At 37.3% G+C, this 8,098-nt stretch overlaps 1 long non-coding RNA gene across 1 annotated transcript; it reads left to right on the forward strand.

Moving 5' to 3' along the window:
- The first annotated feature begins 1,727 nt into the window (after nucleotides 1–1,727).
- Nucleotides 1,728–2,598, forward strand: LOC122001469. Its single transcript, XR_006117381.1, has 3 exons — nucleotides 1,728–1,778; nucleotides 2,310–2,396; nucleotides 2,510–2,598. It is a non-coding gene; the product is annotated as an uncharacterized LOC122001469 (long non-coding RNA).
- Nucleotides 2,599–8,098: the final 5,500 nt, after the last annotated feature.

Consider the following 8,098-nt stretch of genomic DNA (forward strand, 5'->3'; position numbering starts at 1 on the left):
TCCAAGATTCGTCCCAAAATTTGGGACGAATCCATAATTCATCCCAGATTTAAAAAAAAATCATTCAGAAGCCTTAAATATGGACATAGAGATCTCAGAATTTTATGAAACATGTTTCTATGCATTCATATTTTTCTCCTAATCATAAAAATATCCTAATCTAGAATTTTAACCTAATATATTGAGTGTGGTGATTTTTTTAACATGAACATGACCTAATTCATGATAGAAAATCACCACACTCAATATATTATGTTAAAATTATGGATGAAGATATTTTTAAGATCATGAGAAAATTAGAAATCCATAGTAACTTGTTTCATGAAATTCCAACATCTCTAGGTTTATATTTAGGGCTTCCGATTGATTATTTTTATTTTTTTTTGAAATTTGGGACGAATACAGGAATTCGTTCCAAAATCTGGGATGAATCCAGGAATTCGTCCCAAAGTCTGGGACGAATCCATATTCGTCCCAAAATCAAAAAAATAAATAAGAAAAAAAATGAATCGGAGGCTCTAAATATAGACCTAGAGATCTTAGAATTTCATGAAACAAGTTACTATGCGTTCGTATTTTTCTCTTGATCATAAAAATATTATAATCCAGAATTTTAACATAATATATTGAGTGTGGTGATTTTTTAACCCGAATTTAACGTAATGCATTTTAAAAAATCACCACACTCAACATATTAGGTCAAAATTATGGATGAAGATATTTTAATGATCAAGAGAAAATTAGAAACCCATAGAAATTTGTTTATGAAATTCCGATATCTCTATTTCCATATTTAGTGAAACATAGATAGTTTACTATTAATTATGTTAACGTTCAATGCATGTTTGGATATGTGTATAAAACTTAAAATATAGACCTACAGATGTTAGAATTTCATGAAATAAGAATCTATGAGTTTCTAATTTTCTCTTGATCATAAATATATCCTCATCCTTAATTTTAAACTAATATATTGAGTGCCATATTTTTTTTAAACTTGAATTAGGTTAAATTTGGGTTAAAAAATCATCACACTCAATATATTAGGTTAAAATTTTGGATGAAGATATATTTATGATCGGTACAAAATTAGAAATCCATAGAAACTTATTTCATGAAATTACGACATCTCTAGGTCAATTTTTAGGACCTCCGATTAATTTTTTTTTTTTATTTTTTAAATCTGGGATGAATCTTGGATTCATCCCTAAATCTAGGATGAATCTTGGATTCGTCCCTAAATCTGAGATGAATCCAAGATTCGTCCCAGATTTAAAAAAAAAATAAGAAAAATTATCCAGAAGCTCTAAATATGGACCTAGAGATCTCAGAATTTTATGAAACAAATTTCTATGCATTTATATTTTTCTTCTGATCATAAAAATATCCTAATCCAGAATTTTAACATAGTATATTGAGTGTGGTGATTTTTTTAACACGAAGGTGACCTAATTTGTGGTAAAAAATCATCACACTTAATATATTATGTTAAAATTATGAATGAAGATATTTTTAAGATCACGAGAAAATTAAAAACCCATAGAAACTTGTTTCGTGAAATTTCAACATTTCTAGATCGATATTTAGGACTTCCGATTGATTTTTTTTTTTTTTTTTTTTTTAAACTGGGATGTGTGGCCTCACGTCGCGGCGCATGGCCTCGCGTCGCCACGCATGGCCGGCCTGGCCGCGCAGATCGAGCAACTCAGAGTGGAGGCCAAAGTATTCGAGATCTACCGCGTCCTCAATGGAGTCGACCTGCCCCCCATGTCTTTGATGTACCTACTTTTGAAGTATATAAAGTTTCTCTAACTCCTTGTTTCAGTGAAATAATAGTTAACTATGCTGTTTCCGGATACCACTTTACTCTTTATACTCGTATAAATAATGAACCCTTAGTTACTTAGCTATGCTGAATTTCTCATTGATGACATGCCTGAATTAATTCGGGATCTAACTTTGCACTCTTTTTGACGGTAAGAGATCGCCACAAGTTGGTTTTCATGTTCGACCAAAAAGTTGATCTTCATGTTCAGAAAAAAAAGTTAGGTAGGCTTAGTGAGCATATAGAAAATGTTTAAAATTTCTCTAGTTTAGTGATATTTTAACTTGCAACTGTAACTGAAAATAATAATGATCAAAGTGGACTAACTCAGAGATGCAACAGAGAGAAAGGAGGTGGATTGAAACAATTAACTGTTTTGATGCTTTAAAGTTCATCTCTTTCATTTTGATGTCCAAGCTGTCTTCTTGGTCTGTAAGCCATTTGGGTAAATTAAACCATTTAAACTAAATTGGAGGATGTGCAGGTTAGAGCTTTGGCGTGATAAGCACATTGAGTTTTTAACAAAAGGACTCGGGAAACTTGGGCCAAGCTACAATGTTCTAGATGCCAAGTAAGATTAGAAATTTCAATTTGTTGGTAATGTTTTTCAAAATGCTCTCTCTCTCTCTCTGTTTTAATTATTTGTCTCATTGTTTTGGATCATTTTATGATTGATAAGTGCAGTCGACCTTGGCTTTGTTACTGGATCATGCACTCAATTGCTTTGCTAGGAGAATCTCTGGACTTGGAGCTTGAGGAACACCTTATGAGCAAGACTACATGAAGCTTCTTATTTCTAATAAAAATATAGGTAAATTCTTTTTTGCTTAATGTGTTGATCACATAAGTTTTTTTGCCTGGTCGTCGGGGTTTAACTGATGAGTTTATCACTGACTTAAGGTAATTTTTAAATTTTGCATCTTATATTTAGTTTTTTAACTATTAATTCATGGATTGTGAACCTTTCAATTTTTTTTATTTTAATTATTATTATTTTGTTTTTAGCAGGGTTGGTGAACCAAAAATCTATGTCAGCAAACAAGTAAGTATTTAGTAACACACTTAACATGTTGTATTTGTAATTTTTTTTATCATTTTCTTTTGATGAGTTTATAGAAGAGTTAAATAAGAACATCATTCCTTTTACAAACTTGTTGAAATTTGCAATTACTACATTATGAGCTAGAATTATGAATTATGATTAGAGTTTTACTAACAACAAAGTAACCATGAGCATTAAATGCAAGTCTAGTATCAACTAATTCATCTTGACGATTTTGTGTTTTCATCATTTGAGACATTTTCATATGATAAAAATTTTAAGAAGACACCCCATTCTCTCCAAGTCAGACTGAAAGCTAATAGGATTTTTATAACTATAGTTTGATGTAGTGAAATAGGTTATATTATATTTAGGATACTTGTAGTTACAATTTGATGTAGTAAAATAGGTTGTATCATATTTAGGATACTTGTAGTTACAATTTGATGAGGTGAAATATGTTGTATCATATTGAGGATACTTGTAGTTACAATTGAACTTGGTGAAATATGTTGTAACATATTTAGGATATTTATAGATAGTGGAAAGGAAGGTGGAGAGGAAGGTGTTGAATTGTAGGACTTGCAAGCATTGTGGTTCTTGGCAAGGCAAAGTAGAATGATAATTTAAGTAATTATCTTTCTTGTTAGAAATGATCTGGTTTGTTTGTATGTTTTTATGCAGGAAAAGAAGATTATATGGGGATGAGTTCATGTATGTATTGTTTATTTTGAAAAAACTTATATAACTTTTAGGAGGTGTTAGATTTGTATTACTTTTTTACTATTTGACTTGTATCAAATTTTGGAGTCTTGAAGAAAAAAGTTTTTTATAACTTTTGAGAAGGTTTGGATTTGTATTACTGTAAAATTGATTTCAAATATTAATAGATGTGTATATATGTTAAATAGAATGTGATAATGTTAATTAGAATGTGTTGAATGTTTATGATGTGACATTTAATTTTGTTGTGATATATATTTGAATGGAAATTGTAGAAATAAATTAGTTCTGCTGGAATTTTTTTGGATTTAGGGATGAATTTGGCGACGAATTTTTTTTGTCGCCAAATTATCATAATTGTATCGATATTTTGCGATAAATTATTTTTCATCCCAAAATTCGTCACAGATTCTGGGACAAATCCATAGATTCATCCCAGAATCTGGGATGAATTCATAGATTCGTCTCAGAATCTGGGACAAATCTATGAATTTGTCCCAGGTTCGCATAACACAATTTTTTTGTTTATTTCCGTCGCCAAATTTGTCGTAAATTTGGGATGAAAATTAATTTGTCGTATATCATAATTTTTTATATTATTATTTTTGTTGTTAAATTCGATGCAAATTCTGCAACAAAAAATATTATTCGTCTCAAATCAATGGTTTTCGTTGCAGACAATTTTGCAACAAATATCGTTTTTGTTGCAGAATTTGCAACAAATTCACAGATTCCTCCCAGATTCTGGAACAAAATCTGGGACGAATTTTTTTTATCGTAGATCATAAATTTTTTTTATTATTTTCATCACCAAATTTGTTGTAAATTTGGAATGAAAATTTGTTTTTGTTGTAGAATTTGTAATGAATTTGCCGATAAACAACAAAACTCCCAAATTCGTCGCCAAGTTAGCAACGAGAATTTTGGGACGAAAATTTTTTCGTCGCAGAATTCGTTCCGAAAATTTTTGCAACGAAAATTTTTTAGAAATTCATCCCAAAATAAATTTTTTTATAGTGTTTGGAATAGTGATTGACGTATAAGGTATTTATCTCAACTATGTTAAAATTTAAACCTTAGATTTTAAATTGATAATATCTCATGTACTAACCATACTGGATTGACATCGGCGTGGTTGATTCGCTCAAAGGAGTTCAAAAGAGAAGTTACTCGAGTTAGAAGACCAAGACTCTTACAGGAAGACTGCTCAGCTTTCGCATAAAATCACACTATTGCTGTATTCTATCTCTCCTCCGACTTCTAGCTAGGATTCAAATCTCATTCACCCAGGGCACCATCAGTCAGATTCATCGTGCTTCCCAATTTACGAAGTGCCGTGGCAAAGCAAAGGATCAAAATTGGAATAATTAATCTGACGAATCAGACACCTGGATTTAATAAAAATAAGAACGATCTGCGCAAGTGCTGGAGCTGTAGATGATCTAGGAATAGTTGCGAATGTGTATCTGCAGCAACGTGAGAACAGACGCCATACGATGGTCTTTCTCTCTACAACAGTTGTCACCACTGCAGCCCCTACAGTAACCTTTTGTCGCAGTCATCCACTGAGAGAAGATTGTCATTTTTGTCTTTTCTTTTATCTACGTGGAGATCAAATCCTTGACAGGGGGGATTTTGTCCAGATGGCTAACCAAGTTGAAACACAAGTCAGTGACGGCAGTTAATTGGTCGTGTTATGGATACAGTGAGTCTTGCAATATTGGCCCTCTAATGATGGTTTATGTTTCTTAGATTGGACTGCGAGTAATTCGTCTGCTTCTCTACTGTGCTACTGTGTGTCAAACCATCCTCAACCCACTAAACTCATCAGTGTCAAACTCAATTGGATGGGCCGAACTAGTAATTAAATCTCAACAAGCCGGCCGGAACCAAAACGGGAGCAGCCATTTCTTCAGCCCATTTATATAATCTCCTGATAAAGTACTAAACTATTAATGTTCAGTGCTAATTGGATGTGGTTATGTAACGAATGATTTTATGAATTTTGATATAGAACCAAATATTAATTATAATATTAATGATTATTTTTCAAATATTACTCTTACTAGTGATATTGATATTAATGATAAAATTTGACATGCTAAACTAGGACATATTAGATGATAACGCATGAATAGATTAGTTAAAGAGGGTCTATTAGACACTCATACTAAGATTAACTTGTCTATGTGTGAGCATTGTCTTACTAGAAAAATAATTAGAAAATCATTTGGTAAGACTATTAGAGCTAAATCACCATTGCAATTAATTCATTTAGATATTTATGGTCCGATAAATATGAAGGCTAGATGATCCTGTCCGGGCGCTGAGTCGACAGACGCTGGGGATGTGGCGCTCTTGTTGACGACGTATGAACCTCCGACTGGTGTGAGCCTCCGGTGAGAACTTGCAAACACAAAACCGAGCCGGGAAGAGGTTCCCAACGACGACCCTCCGACGCTCAAGTCAGCTCCGGTGAGAAGAAATCGAAACAGCGTAACGAGGCCAAGAGCTACAGTAGATCAAAATGCATACCTCCGTCGAACGTTGGGGGCCCTTATATAGGGCTCCTCGGAGGCGCGTGCACGCTCTTCGAAGCGTGCATGCTCCTCAAAGCATACTTAGAAATGGTCGTGTCAGAAAAGTGCGTCTGACGCCATACCTCAACCGTCCGAACATATTTCTGACATGACAGTGGAAACTTCCACCGTACGATTCTCTGTCCGGTCCAGTCGCCAACCATGCTATTTGTCGGCGACACATGTCTCGAGAAGGATATCACCGGTTGTCCCCTTTGTCCTCTTCTGCTTCCTTTGTCTATTACTAGCCTGAACGGGAGAGATGTCGGGACTCATTGCCGTCCAGGAGGGGACGTGTATTGGTCCGAGCGGGAAGGCCGCTCAGCCACATACTCGGACGGGAGTGTTCGTTGATTCGTAACTCGTCCGAGCGAACAGGCCGCCCGGCGCCTCAACTTTCCTAGGCGGACTCATGAGCGTCGGAAACCCGGCTCGCGACCGAGCTGTTTCTGCACCGCATCGAGCACGGTCATGGCCGATCAGCCAGGTGGTCTTCCGATCGGCCACACCTTTAGGTTAACTATCTTGGCTTTGACCTCCACGTGTCATTGACCTCTATCCCGCACGGGACTCCACTCTTACTACCGGATCACGTGCCTTCCCCTCAAGTCTAGTCGAAGGAGGTTGAAAGTCCGACTGACTGGACTGCTAGTTTAGTGGTGTACTGGCCGTTCGGCTACTATGCAGCCATCCGGCGGCCTACCTGCTAGGCCTTCGGCAGTTTTGCTTGTCACTGATTGCCTTACCGATCCGAGGACGATTAATGCTGACGTCTACCGGATCTCTTCGGAATTCGTGTCAATCCTTGCCATTAATGTTGAGCACGCGCCCACGGCCGAGTAATGACGTTCATTAAATGTCGCCCCCTAACTTGCCGCCACGTGGTGCCGCCGCCATCATCGTACGGCGAGGGCGTCATCTCCGATGGGACAGGCGATGGTTTAAATTCGACGGTCAGATGCCAACTTCGCTTTTGATGACTTGGATCGGACGGCTAAAGTTGACCAAGCCCTAGGTTTATAAAGCACCGGCGCCGACTCCTATTCCATCGTCCCTGCCTTCACGTGCTTCTTCGACTTCCTTGGCCTCAGTGCTCCGGCGATCTTTTACCTCCCTCTAGGTTCTTTTGTAAGTTTTCTGACCCTCTCTTGTGTTCGTGTTTACTTCCCTTTGTTTTCCTCGGCGTCTCCTCTATCATTGCTCTTTCTGCCAACCTTCTCGACGAACCTTTTGTGTTTTCATTCTCCGATTATAGCCAGTTCATCTGCCCCTTCTCCCGACCTTTGATATCAAACCATGGAGAGTCGGTTTGATTCAGGGGATGCCTTTAAACTGATCAATGCATATGACATCCCTGCTGACCACAAACTCACTCTGGCCGAGTCATCCGACCGGCCTCATGACCCGTCGACCGACACTGTTACCTTCTTCCGCGACCAATTCGTAGGTGACCTTAGGTTTTCAATCCACCCATTCATCATAGAAGTTTGCAACTACTTTCGTATTCCGCTCGGCCAGCTCGTGCCCAACTCCTTTAGGCTGCTATGCGGCGTAGTTGTGCTCTTTCGAGTGCACAACATTCCCCTTAAGCCTCAAATTTTTCATTATTTTTACTATCCCAAGCAGTCCGAGCTGGGCACCTTCTTGTTTCAAGCTCGGATCAGCTTAGTTTTCTTTGATAAAATGTCTACCTCCAACCAGCATTGGAAGGATCATTTCTTCTCTTTGAGTTTTCCCGAGCCACCACCCTTCCGAACCCAATGGCAAACTTCGCTGCCGACTCCCCCCAACCTGAAAAGGTACAGGACCGAGCCCGCTTTTCTACACGCGGCTAACCTATTGGCTGGGCTGAAGCTGGACATCCATAAGCTGCTACTTGAAGGGATGATGTATCTATTCGGTTTAAGCCCGATCCGAACGTGGCTTCCG

Source organism: Zingiber officinale, chromosome 1A (genome assembly GCF_018446385.1).
Source record: "Zingiber officinale cultivar Zhangliang chromosome 1A, Zo_v1.1, whole genome shotgun sequence".
NCBI lineage: Eukaryota > Viridiplantae > Streptophyta > Magnoliopsida > Zingiberales > Zingiberaceae > Zingiber > Zingiber officinale.